Source organism: Aquarana catesbeiana, linkage group LG01 (genome assembly GCF_042186555.1).
Source record: "Aquarana catesbeiana isolate 2022-GZ linkage group LG01, ASM4218655v1, whole genome shotgun sequence".
Classification (NCBI taxonomy): Eukaryota; Metazoa; Chordata; class Amphibia; order Anura; family Ranidae; genus Aquarana; species Aquarana catesbeiana.
The window spans coordinates 894,807,482-894,822,277 of NC_133324.1; positions in this window are offsets into that span (position 1 = coordinate 894,807,482).

The following is a 14,796-nucleotide window of genomic DNA, read 5'->3' on the forward strand; positions in this document are numbered from 1 at the left end:
GTGAACCTCCACCCCAGTCTGAAGTCTTTTGCAGACTCTAATGCCGCGTACACACGGTCGGACTTTTCGTCTACAAAAGTCCGACGGACGCCGACGGACTAAAGCCGGCTGACAATCCGATCGTGTGTGGGCTTCCCCGGACTTTCAGCGGACTTTTCCTGCCGCAAATCTGACGGACTTTAGATTTGAAACATGCTTCAAATCTTTACGTCGTAACTACGCCGGACCCAGAAATCCGCTCGTCTGTATGCTAGTCCAACGGACAAAAACCCACGCTATGGCAGCTATTGGCTACTGGATATCAACTTCCTTATTTTAGTCCGGTGTACGTCATCACGTACGAATCCGTCGGACTTTTGTGTGATCGTATGTAGGCAAGTCCGTTCATTAGAAAGTCTGCTGCAAGTCCACCAAAAGTCCGCCAAAAGTCCCTCAAAAGTCTGTCGGACAGGCTGTCGGACTTTTGTAGCCGAAAAGTCTGACCGTGTATACGCGGCATAACAGGTTTTATTCTAAGATTGCCCTGTATTTCACTTCATCCATCTTTCCATCAACTCTGACCAGCTACCCTGTCCCTGCAGAAGAAAAGCATCCCCACAGCATGATGCTGCCACCACCATGTTTCATGGATGGGATGGTGTGTTCAGGGTGATGTGTTAGTTTTCCACCACACATTTTGCTTTTAGGCCAAAAATTTTGGTCTCATCTGACCAGAGCACCTTCTTCCAAATGTTTGCTGTGTCCCCCACATGGCTTCTCGCAAACTGCATACAGGACTTCTTATGGCTTTCTTTCAGCAATGGCTTTCTTCTTGCCACTCTTCCATAAAGGCCAGATTTGTGAAGTGCAGGACTAATAGTTGTCCTGTGGACAGATTCTCCCACCTGAGCTGTGGATCTCTGCAGCTCCTCCAGAGTTACCATGGGCCTCTTGGCTGCTTCTCTGATTAATGCTCTCCTTGCCCAGTCTGTCAGTTTAGGTGGACGGCCGTGTCTTGGTAGGTTTGCCGTTGTGCCATACTCTTTATATTTTCAGACTATAGATTGAACAGTGATCCGTGAGATGTTCAAAGCTTGGGATTTTGTTTTTATAACCTAACCCTGCTTTAAACCTATCCACAACTTTATCCCTGACCTGTCTGGTGTGTTCTTTGGCCTTCATGATACTGTTTGTTGACTAAGGTTCTTTAAGAAACCTCTGAGGGCATAACAGAACAGCTGTACTGAGAATAAATTACACACAGGTGGACTCTATTTACTAATTAGGTGACTTCTGAAGGCAATTGGTTCCACTTGATTTCAGTTAGGGGTATAAGAGCAAAGGGGGCTGAATACAAAGGCACACCACACTTTTCAGACATTTATTTGTAAAAAAAAATTAAAACCATTTATCATTTTCATTCCACTTCACAATTGCCGGTATATACCACTTTGTGTTGGTCTATCACATAAAATCCCAATAAAATGCACTTACGTTTTTGGTTGTAACATGAGAAAATGTGGAAAATGTCATAGGGTATGAATACTTTTTCAAGGCACTGTACATGTCTCATTGTGCCTTGTGCCTGTTCACATGTTTGACCATCATTCATGGAAATTCAGTTAGAGGTAGGCATAAAGGCAGGTCTTTTGTTTATTTTTCCCTCTTGAGCTGCCTGTGCCTGTCACCACAGGAAGCATCGGGACATACAGTAGCCCTGTTTAAACCCATGGCTCCACTCTAGTCTTGTACTTTTCATCTCATGCAGACAACCCAGGTGCTGGCTACTACAGCCTGTCTCCAATCTCAGTCAAAAGAAAAAAAATGTAAGCCACACTCCAAAACTTAGCTCTTTTTTCTGTGTTTAATAATTATCGAAAAGAGACTGCATACATTGATTTCTCCACCCCGGAAACCAACCTTCCTTCATGCATTTTGTCACTGCTGCACTGCTCACAAGGATAGGGGAAGCCAGCAATGGTGAAACACGTCAAGGAAGGTTGGTTTATTTACTTATAATGGGACTGCGATAGCGTGGCAGGCAATCTGATACTAACTGACGCTGGGGGGAACTGACTGACTGCCACTGACATCACCAGTGACACTAATATAGTGTCACTAATATATTTTTAAAAAATCTGGAGGTTTAGGAATCACAAATTTGATTGCTTACTATCATGCTGTTCAGATAGCCCAATTGACAGTTACTACCGTTTAATGTCTGGCCCATCAGTGAATGTGATTAATTCACGGGCACCCGGCCTGCCGACATTTTTGCCGCTGTCCTCTTCATTGGATGGTGAGCAGCCAGTATAACAGGGCTGGATGGGGGCGGGAATCGCTGGCGTTAACTTTTTACATTAAACAGCAAGCGATTGGTTGTCAGGCAATCCTAGCAACCAATCAGCTGCCTGTTAATGTGAAAAGTTACCTTCAGCAGTTCCCGCCCCCATCCAGACCTGTGATATCAATCTCTGCTATGCTGTGCACCTGTGTAAGGTAGGAGAGTTCTACTTACACAGTGTGTTTTTGTGTGTGTGTGGTGGGGTGCAGGGGGCCAGAGGACACTATGGGGGTGGGGTGCGGGGAGCACAGGAAACTTGCTATGGGGGGAAGGGGCAGAGGACACTGCTATGTGGTACAGAGGACACTGCAATAGTGGGGATCCTATTAGGGACCCCACCCCCCAGGGACCCCATCTTCCCTGGGGACAGCGACCCCCTTCTCACTTGGGGACAGGGACCCCATCTGCCCTAGTACCGGGGGCCCCATTTTCCCTAGGGACAGAAACCCCATATCCAGACCATTCTGGCTGGCGGGGCTGGCGTCAGCCACCCTATGGTGCCAGGATGGGGGAGGGGGGAAGTAAAATCTGAATATGGGGGGAAGGGGCAGAGGACACTGCTATGTGGTACAGAGGACACTGCAATAGTGGGGATCCTATTAGGGACCCCACCCCCCAGGGACCCCATCTTCCCTGGGGACAGCGACCCCCTTCTCACTTGGGGACAGGGACCTCATTTGCCCTAGTACCGGGGGCCCCATTTTCCCTAGGGACAGGAACCCCATCTCCAGACCATTCTGGCTGGCGGGGCTGGCGTCAGCCACCCTATGGTGCCAGGATGGGGAAGGGGGAAGTAAAATCTGAATCCCCAGCCACACTCAGGGTGAACTGGCTTTGTATTAATGAAACACCTTAAAATTAGGTAAACCTGTACTATTATTACTATGTTAGGATTATTATTATCTTAATTTATTAGCAGGTGAATGGAGCACTCCATGAATTCACATACATTGAATCCGGCCCGTAAGTGGAAAAAGGTTGCTGACCCCTGCTCCAAAGGTTTGATTGCAGCTATGATGTGGATTCCTAGTAAATGATGATCCCCAATCTTATGCCCTAGTCTTTCATTCACATTATCAATTTGGGATAGATATCGGATGAGAAAAAAAATATTTGTTCGCCTCATACACCTTTATCTTCTTTGTTTGATAATCCTGAATTTAAAACTGGATTATCTTTTGAACTTTTTGATGGTGGGTGAATAGAGCTTTGTCACTTATTCTACACTTTTTATCTGGGAATAAATTATATTCACTGGATTATTTATAAATCTTTATACAGTAACTATTACCTTCTTCAGAACTACCTCGATACAATCGAATTACTTTTTTCTTACAAAATAAGCTTAGTAAAATGAATCAACCACTCCTGTTATCGCTTTTTGAAAAATCTTGTACTACTAAAACTCCAATAACAGGCTGCATTTCCATTATATACAGTATTTTTATTGAACCTGAACATAAGTTCCCATATATGGAACAATGGAAGAAGATCAAATTTTTCTTGGAAACTCTCAGAATGGTATAAAATGATCAATAATCTCTCCAAAATGTCGATCAATACGTCTTTATTGGAATCTAATTACGAAACTCCATTGCAGTGGTACATAGTTCCATTGAGATTAGCTAAAATAAATTGACAAATCTCTTCTAAATGCTTTGTGGTCTAGAAGATTCTATGGTACACATTTTGTGACAATGTCCCAAAATATGGAAATTTTGGATCAAACTATTTGACTTTACACATGTAACTACCAAAATATATACATTTGTGCTCATAAGTTTACATACCCTGATAGAATTTATGATTTCTTGGCCATTTTTCAGAGCATGTGAATGATAACACAAAAACTTTTTTTCACTCATGGTTAGTGTTTGGCTCAATCCATTTATTATCAATCAACTGTGTTTACTCTTTTTAAATCATAATCACAACAGAAACTACCCAAATGACCCTGATTAAACGTTTACATACCCCAGTTATTAATATCCTGTACTGCCCCCTTTAACATCAATGACAGCTTGAAGTCTTATGTGGTATTTGTGGATGAGGCGCTTTATCTTCTCAGATGGTGAAGCTGCCCATTCCTCTTGGCAAAAAGCCTCCAGTTCCTGTAAATTCTTGGGCTGTCTTGCATGAACTGCACGTTTGAGATCTCCTCAGAGTGGCTCAATGATATTGAGGTCAGGAGACTGAGATGGCCACTCCAGAACCTTCACTTTATTCTGCTGTAGCCAATGACAGGTCGACTTGGCCTTGTGTTTTGGATCATTGTCATGTTGGAATGTCTACGTACGTCCCATGCGCAGCTTCTTGGCTGATGAATGCAATGTTCCTCCAGTAATTTTTGATAACATACTGCATTCATTTTGCCAACAATTTTGGACCAAATTTCCTGTGCCTTTGTAGCTCACACATCCCCAAAAAAACAGTGACCCACTTCCATGTTTCACAGTAGGAATGGTGTACCTTTCATCATAGGCCTTGTTGACTCCTCTCCAAATGAAGCGTTTATGGTTGTGGCCAAAAAGCTAAATTTTGGTCTCATCACTCCAAATGACTTTGTGCCAGAAGGTTTGAGGCATGTCTCTGTGCTGTTTGGTGTATTGTAAGCGGGATACTTTGTGGCATTTGCATAATAATGGCTTTCTTCTGGCGACTCGACCATGCAGCCCATCTTTCTTCAAGTGCCTCCTTATTGTGCATCTTGAAACAGCCAGACCACATGTTTTCAGAGAGTCCCTTTTTTCACCTGAAGTTATTTGTGGGTTTTTCTTTGCATCCTGAACAATTTTCCTGGCAGTTGTGGCTGAAATTTTAGTTGGTCTACCTGACCGTGGTTTGGTTTCAACAGAAGCCTTTATTTTCCACTTCTTGATTAGAGTTTGAACACTGCTGATTGGCATTCTCAATTCCTTGGAGATCTTTTTATATACCTTTCCTGTTTCAGACAGTTCAACTACCTTTTCCCGTAGATCCATTGACAATTCTTTTGCTTTCCCCATGACTCAGAATCCAGAAACGTCAGTGCAGTACTAGATGAAAGATGCAAGGGTCTTTCAGGAGTCCAGAAACTCATTGACCTTTTATACACACACACTAATTACAAGTAAACATATCACAGGTGAGGATGGTTACCTTTAATAGCCATTCAAACCCATTTGTGTCAACTTGTGTGCATGTTATCAGGCCAAAATCACCAGGGTATGTAAACTTTTGATCAGGGTCATTTGGGTAGTTTCTGTTGTGTTTATGATTTTAAAAGAGTAAACACAGTTGACTGATAATAAATGGCTTCAGCCAAACACTAACCATGAGTGAAAGAAATGTTTTTGTGTTATTCAATTTGTCTGAAAAATCCCCAAGAAATCATAAATTCTGCCAGGGTATGTAAACTTATGAGCACAACTGTATTAATAAATCCCCTGCGATTGCTCTCTTTCAAAAATTTGATATACGCTTACCTAAACACACCAAACGCTTAATTTCTTATATAATCCTAGCCACTAGGATAACCATTGCACGTTGTTGGAATCAACCTGGAAAAACATTTGATTATGTCATACAAAAGTTGAACTGGGTCATGATCAATGATAAATTGACTTGCATTTTACACAACAACCGCCTAGGTATTTGACAAAAAGTGGCAACCTTGGTTACAATGTTCATCTAAGAATATTGGAAATTAATGAAGAAAAAACCTTGACTGCCTTTATCTTACCCACACCTTTCTTTCTTATCTTTGCCTTTTTTTTAATATTATTATATATTCTTCTTTTTCTTGTTTATTACCTTAGGTATGTTATACCTTATGTTAATTATATTATGTCAAGAAAAGACAATAACATTTTTTTTTTGCACAGAACTACAATTGTTAGATACTGGAAATCCCAGTTGCCACCTAACTCATCAGAGACCTTCTCCCTGGTTAGAACTGATTTTTCCTACAAAAATTAGTTCTAACCTATACCCGACCTCTGCCAGCCCTGGATAGAGTGAAGTTCAGGTCACAAAACATGTATCTGGTGGTATTTAGGTCTTACTAATATACTGTTGGTGTTCTGATACAAATTGTGGACCTAAATTGACTATGTTACGTTGTTATTTTTCTTTCTTGTGCTTACTATGTATTACTTGGAGCATGAGCTCCTAAGCATCTGCGTATGCTATATCCTTTGTACATACTTTCAAAAACTTTAATAAAAATCTATTCACTCAAAAATTATACATCATGTCGCATTAGTGGTGCTTCAAAGTGTATTCAAAGCCTCCATAGAAGTCTATAGCAAAGCTTGCTTAAAGCACCTGCAGCTTTTGATAGGCTTTAATTTAGCTATAGCTGAACCTTGTTTTAGAGTTTTGCAGGTATGAGCTATCAACACACACACGGGGCATCTGCCAAGCTTCAAAAAAGCACCACCGAAGCATCATCGTAGCACCAGCGAAGCATCATCAAAGCACCACCAAAGCATCATCAAAGCACCACTGAAGCATCACAGATGCATCGCAGAAGCATTAAAAACACATCAAAAAACATGTTAAAGTGGCAGACGCTTTAAGGTGTGTTGAAGTTGAAGCAAGTGTAAATGAGCCCTAGATTCACATCAGGTCCCCAGGGGGGTGCACATGCCGCACCTGAAACTCAGAAGTACCAGTACATCGCTTTGCCTACACTGGCCACTAGCCGACATTGCAGATGAAAAGTCGGCAAGTGGTTAACCAGTTCCCGTCTGGACTATAGTCAAAATGACTGCGCTAGAACCGAGTGGACATCATATGACATCCTCTTCAGAATGCGCCACAGGCCACGCTGTCACCTGCTGTGTCCACTGGACACACACCAGTTACATGATGATGCTGTACTGCACTGGTGACAGTAAAAAAAAAATTGTAAAAAAAATATTTTATTACATTTCTTCCTTTTCCAAAAAATTGTGATAGAAAATTACAACTTCAAAAAACTCACCATGCCTCTTACTAAACACCTTGGACTGTCTACTTTCCAAAAAGAGGTAATTTTGGGGGTATTTGTACAGTCCTGGCATTTTTGGCCCTCAAGAAATTAGATAGACCATCAAAATTCAAAATGCGACAGCGCTGAAAGCTGAAAATTTGCCTGGGCAGGAAGGGGATGAAAGTGCCTGGCATTGAGGTGGTTAACAGGAGTTCTAAACCTTATTATCAAAAAAACTACAAAAAAGTTGTTGCTATATACACAATAAAGTATCTTTTAAAAACTTCACTGAAGTTTACCTTTCATAGATTGATCACTTGCCATTTTCCATGCAGTGTGTATCTATGATTATAAAGACAGAATTAGATCATGGTGACAACAACCTTTATTTTATATCTCCCTCCAAGCTCCAGGTCAAGACACAGATAAGTGTTTCATTAGCACTCACTCTGTTATCTGTAGACAGTGATGGGAATGCAAACTACTGGCAGAACATTTTGACACATCAACTGAAATTGCCTGCCAAGAATTAGACATTTTTTCAGCAGATAGCTGAGAAAGAAAGATCTGTAAACTTGTCATATTCTAAGTTACTGTAAAAACTAAAATAAAATATGTTGTTCAGCTTCTACAATAAAACTTTTGTTTTCAGGGGGAAAATACCGAACTGCTCAAGTTGGGCATTGTCCATATTTCTATAAATGTATGGCAGCAATACACAAGAATTTACATTAAGGGCAATGCCTGCCCATAGATGGGACAGATAGCTCCCTGAAAATAACAGGTAGGTAAAAGTCTTCTCCTCTTCTCGCAAGTCAGATAAGCAACGGGATTTATTGGGACACTCGCCAGATATGCACAAGGAACTAATCATATAAAAGGTATTTATAATTTTTTTTTTATATCTATACAACAATCTTTTGCCTTTCATTTATATTTTAAACTGAATGGGTTGTTTAACAATGTGATCGTTTACAATCACTTTTAAGTTGGATGAGGAATGTCGGTGAGCAGTAACTTTTATGAACTGGAACAGATTCTCTATTGGATTTAGGTTTCTACTTTGACTGGATGATTCTAAGGCCTCGTTCACACCTGAATATGCAGGTTGCACTTTGCATATTCCAGGTGCATTTTGCATTTTTAAATACACGTTTTTGATCCATTGAAGTCTATGGAACCAAAAACCAGAAAAAAGTCCCTGGCCCTTTCCATAAAATGCACAGATGTAAACGTGACCCATAGGAAACCATCTTAAATGGACTGTAGTGTGTTTCTTCAAAACTGCAAATGCATTAATAAATGCATAGGTGTGAACCAGGCCTTATTCATTAAGGGTCTGAGTTTTAAAGCAATTTGACAGGTCGCTGTCCTGCTGGAGGTGAATCTCCACTCTAGGCTCTCATCTTACAGTCTGAAACTGGATTTCCTTTAGAACTGCCCTGTTTTGGATACATCTCTCTTGACCTCATTCCTGACCAGTTTTTTCTAATGAAAAATTATCCCTGCAAGTTGATGCTTTCACCTTCACGGAGGGAAGGGTGTACTCAGGATTTTTGTGTATTCCACATGCATATGGGCACATTCCAAATTAGATTTTATATTAGTTAGCAATAGTTTTGTCTTATTACTGTTGCGTAAAACCCAACTTCATTAAGCCTTTTGGTTATAGTTGCTCCATAGGTATTTTTAATTCCATCTTAGCTGTAGACCTCTGTGGCTCTTTCAGAGTTGCCTTTGACCTCTTGGTTGTTTCTGTGACTATTACCCTCCTTACTCGGTCATTTATTTTTGGTGGGCAGCCTTCTCTTGGCAAACGCACAGTTGTGGAATATCTTTTCCACTTTTTTATACCAGATTTACTCAGGAGTACATTCAAAATTAGGAATATTTGTTTTTTTAAATCTAATTGGTACTTCTCAGAACGTTGTCCAAGACTTCATAGTTTCCCAAACTTCACAATGTTGCTTGTTTATATGTTCTTTAAGGAATTATATGATTTCAAGAAACAGGTGTGTTTACATTGAGATTATGAAACCCTTTAAATTGCACACTGTAGGGAACAGTTCAATGTGATTTCTGAAGGCAGCCACTGATATCGGTACCAACCGCTGTGTTCATTCAAGAAAAAAGTGGCTGGTAAACACATGTTTGCCAGCCCCCATTCCCGCTCTCCATCCTGACAGTCACCGATATCCCTGGCAACAGCTGCAGCTAGCAGGAGGGGTGGTAGGACAGAGCTGCATGGGGGGGGGGGACTATGAGGGGGACAGCCTGAAGGGGGGGTCCCAGCAAGGGGGAATCACTTGAGCTTGTTAGCACTGCAACTGCCGTTGGGTGAGGCAGCGGGGGAAGCCGTAAAATGCATCACAGTATCACGTGCTGGCAGGGGGGGTGGTGATGCTGGGGGTGAGAATCATTGCTGGGGTGGGAGAGGAAAGGGACAGTTAGAGGGGAGTAGGCATTTTTGACAGTGGAGCAGGGGAAGTAGAGAGGAGTAAGCAGCAGGTGAGAGGCAAAGAAGTGGCGGTAGGGAAGGGAGAGGGTGTCATTTTAGGTGAATAGCTCTAATCAGCGGCTTCTTAGCTGCTAATCAGAGCTATTGTTTTGTTCAGCAGAGTCTACCTAACATTTCTGCTATACAGTAAGTACATTGTCACTGGGGTGACCGTGAGCTTAAAGCAGAAGGAGGAAATCAGGTTCGTACGGTCTACGGACCTGGCCAGCTGGAAGCTGTGAAAGGGTTAAAAGGAACAAATATCTTAAATCTTCCCCTTCCCTCTCTTTTCTTAAAATGACCGTTACCAGCAATTTAACCACCAAAGTGACTTTTACCTACATATCAACATTCTTAAAGTGATCTTTTGTCAGGTACTCACCAAGGCCGAAATGCTGAGAGCGGCTTCCCTAGCAACTAGGTGCGCGATACCCCTGAAGGTGGCACAGAGGGTATCAGGCACGGAGAGGCACGGGTTGCCAGCAGGTGTGCAGGTCACAAAGGTATCTTTAGGTGCGTAGAACCCATGTAAAATGGACTGGTTGCTGGACCGATGAGAAGCCTGGCAGGGGCTCAAACATCTTGACCTGGAAACAGGAACTGGAGAAGGATCCACTGAAGCAGCTGAGGGTAAAACACAGGATTAAGCAAGAACAAGTCCTTTAAACAGGCCGAGGGTCAAACATCAGGTAATCGTTATAGCAAGTCCTTAATCAAGCCGAGGGTCAAACACTGGAGAGAAGATAAGTGGAAGAGTCCTTAATCAAGCCGAGGGTCAAACACTGGAGAGAAGATAAGAGTAGCCAAACGATCACTATAGTCAGGTACAGGTATGCAGAGAGTAAAGGGGAACACTGGGAGCTGAGAAGCTGAGAAGACAAACCAGCAACAAGCACAAAGCATATATATATAAAACACAAAGCGCTGTGATGCTAAATAGCTGATAATTACACATAAAACCAAGTGAGGCTGCTATCAAAAGAGAGTGTTTTCAGAGTCACTTATAAAGAATAAATAATGATATTTGAAGCGCTTCACAATGTGCATGAAAATGAATATATAAGAATAAATATAAATAGTCAAATAAATCCAGCGGTGAGTAAAAATTCCTATAAAATCCAGCAATCAAAATAGTGTAAAATTATAAAAAAATATAAAAAAATTAGTGACATCAAATGTGTAAAAAATCCACATAAAAAATCCACATAAAAATAAATATATAGGGATGTATTCAGAAGGTTCAATTATACAGGTGTAGAATCCTGATTGGTATAGAGCTTTTGATCACTAGCAAAGCTGTTTAAAAACACTTGCTTAATTAAGGTGCTCATTGATAGTACCAATGTGTTTTTTGCTTCTATTCACAACCAATGTGGGAATCATAAACAGGCAGATAAGAGAAAAAAAAAAATCATTGTGCAATAGTTAGGATACCAAGGTACACAGGCAAACTTCAATCCACTCACGTGTGCCTTATAATGATAAGGCATATGCAGGTTTTACTATAGCAGTCAGCCGCCTTAGACAGGAGCAGATTCTGAATCTGCTCCTGTCTAAGGCGGCTGACTGCTATAGTAAAACCTGCATATGCCTTATCATTATAAGGCACACGTGAGTGGATTGAAGTTTGCCTGTGTACCTTGGTATCCTAACTATTGCACAATGATTGTTTTTTTTCTCTTATCTGCCTGTTTATGATTCTTACATTGGTTGTGAATAGAAGCAAAAAACACATTGGTACTATCAATGAGCACCTTAATTAAGCAAGTGTTTTTAAACAGCTTTGCTAGTGATCAAAAGCTCTATACCAATCAGGATTCTACACCTGTATAATTGAACCTTCTGAATACATCCCTATATATTTATTTTTATGTGGATTTTTTATGTGAATTTTTTACACATTTGGTGTCACTAATTTTTTATATTTTTTTATAATTTTACACTATTTTGATTGCTGGATTTTATAGGAATTTTTACTCACCGCTGGATTTATTTGACTATTTATATTTATTCTTATATATTCATTTTCATGCACATTGTGAAACGCTTCAAATATCATTATTTAAGCACAAAGCATAGCTGCCTTTATATAGGCCCGCCAAGGGGACGTCCCGCTGTGCGCGCACGTGTTCCTGTACCCACGTGTGCTAATCCATTTGGGTCACACGCTAGTACCCGCCGATCGTGTACCCATACGTGTTGATGTGCAACTCTACCGTGCAGGTGCACAGGGATGCGTTGATACTGACAGGCTCTGACTCTGCTATTCCTCTGACATCTTTCCCACCAATTCTGCATATTAAAGAGAACGCTGCAAATTACTTTACCACAAAAAGGAATTAATCTGTTTCCATAACATCTTAAAGGGACTGCACCGTGACTGCGTGCCAACTTAAGGGCCCCAACTAAGCCGGTAGAAGAACCCAATACATAGTTTAGTCATGGGTGGTTGCTTTGACAAAATTCCTGAAGTTTAAACTTTGTCTCTTCCGATTGAGAGTCCGCACGTTAATCAGCCTTGTGTTTTTGTTACTCCCTTTTTCTCACTTGGGGAAAATCTCTCAGTCCTATAGCTATTATTTACATCTTCAGTCGTGCAGAATGGGTGAGTGTGTCTCAAAGTAAAACTGTACTGTGTTGCATTATTGTACTACTGCACTTATTGATAGCTTTTGTTACCTGTTTCTTTGCCTGCTGTACTATTCATTGATCCTAAAACAATTGAATAATTTATTTTATAAGTGTGTGTGTGTGTGTGTGTGTATTTCTCTCCCTGTGACAGCCAGGAAACTACCTGGCCAAGGTAATTTGTTGGTGTCAGCAGGGGTGGTGCTCTGCCCAGGGAAACCAAATATTGTAGCGGCTCCTGAGGTGATAGCGCTACAATTGTCATTAAATAAGTGATTAGCGATCTCTCCTACGGGTACAGAAAAATAAAAAATTATTTAGGAGAGATGGGAAGGGTTAGAACATCTGACAATGTTTTTACTGCTGTCTGCACCTTGCTGTCTCATTGACAACTACACCCTGTATTTCTTGTATGGGTGTCACTGGTAAAGGAATGAAAATCTCTCCCATAGGGTCACAGGCAGATGAAAGAACCCAACAGAAATTTTAACCGTCCCCACACTATCCAAAACTAAACCAAATAGTTGCATTTAGGCCTTAAATTTATTTCATTCCCTTGTGTAACATAATGTTGACAATCTAGCTGGAAGTTATAATGTTTTTGAGAATTACGCTATGGGGCTTTTCAACATTTTGTACAGGGAGTGAGCATGCTAGCTTTTGCCTGGTCATCCATAGTCATTCTGTGGCCTGAACCTGAAGACCTTTTTCATTTTGGGACTGGTGGTGTCACACCTTTAACATTTTTGGTAACATGACAATGGTAACCACTAGCTTATAGTATCTTCTTTAATTATGCCCTGTTTAAAAAAAATATTTTTGTTTTAAGACTGTAAAGCTACCATCCAGCCTAGTCTTTTGCCTACTGTACTAAGAAAGCCTGTGCCCAGGGCTGACAATCCTGGATCTGATTGCAATAGCTCTCTCTCCACTAACCCTTATACATTTCTAGACCACAGGAAAATATACATTGGGGATTATTTACCTTTCGTTTTGAATTTTCTAATAACTGCTGCTTAAGAGAAAGAATTGAATATCACAATCCCACAAGGATAGGCACAGCGATTGTGTCCTTGCCTTGTTCAATCAGCCCCATCAAATAAACAATTCTACATGGTTACTTAGGCTCCATCCAAGAGCCTGGGAAAGTGTAAGAAGCCTTACATACAGCATAGACAGTGCTGATTAATGTTGGCTCCTATACCAACTGCAAACAGTCCCATTCACATTTAATTATTACTCCACTCCTCTGCAGTCAAGTGCTAGATGTCTGCCTTCAACAACTCCAGACCGTCTTGAGTCCTTTCTTATCGCTAAGAAGACTTGTCTGCAAAATGAAGGTTCCACTCTGCTTGTCTTTAGAAACTTAATTAAAAGTTAGAAACTATTTTGGTTCACTTCCTACAACTCCTACCATATAATCTGTCACATCAAGTCCTTGGGAAAGCTTCAGTGGGGATACTTTAAATTAAAATAGTAAAGGCAATCTGTTAAAAAAACTAGAGCTGGTTGGCAAGGACACCCGAGGGAATTCAAGTAAATGTTTGCTGTTTTTTTTTTAATCCTTTTGGTGAAACGGAAAATGCTTAAGGCATGGCCATGCCTTTAAGAACAAATCCAGGCAAATCCATTTTTAAAAAAAATAATTTCTCTAACATATTCCTCCATAATTGTTTTTCAGTCAAGTTTATGTCATTACTTGAGATTGCCTTTATGCTTAGAAATCAGGCTTGCAGTGGAATTGCCAAAGATGTAAACATAAGAGTCAAGAGAGAAGGTAACAAATGCTTATTCAGAGAAAGAGTGAACTGCATTTTTCACTGCCCTGAAGTTCCATAGCAATAAGATGGGCTTTGCCCCACTGTTCATCTGTAAGGGTTGATACATTTGTCATTCAAATGCAGCACAGATGTGGGTCGAATTTACCAATTAAGCATACACAAGAAATATTTCAATGCATTTCCAACCACTAATTTGTGTACCTGTTTTTACCTATGGCCTATTTGAGAGACTACTTCATTCATTGATGGATAAATGAAGGTAATCATTGCTTGGGGAAGTGCAGATGAGTGGGCTGCATCTGGAGTATGTAGCTCATTGCTTATCTCTTGCATTGAGTATTGCAATTCCCTTCTTCTTGACCTACCTATCCCCCCTTCAGTCCAACAAGAATGCTGCTGCCAGACTTGTCCACCTTACCAACTGTTCATTGTCCACTACCCCTCTCTGCCAATCCTTCTATTGGCTTCTGCTTACACAACAATTAAAATTCAAAATACTGACAACCTATAAAGCCATGCATGATGCCCCCAGCTACATCACCAACCTCATCTCAAAATAGCAACCAAAAACTGTTCTTTCCACATCTCACACCACCTCCTACTCTCTAGCTCC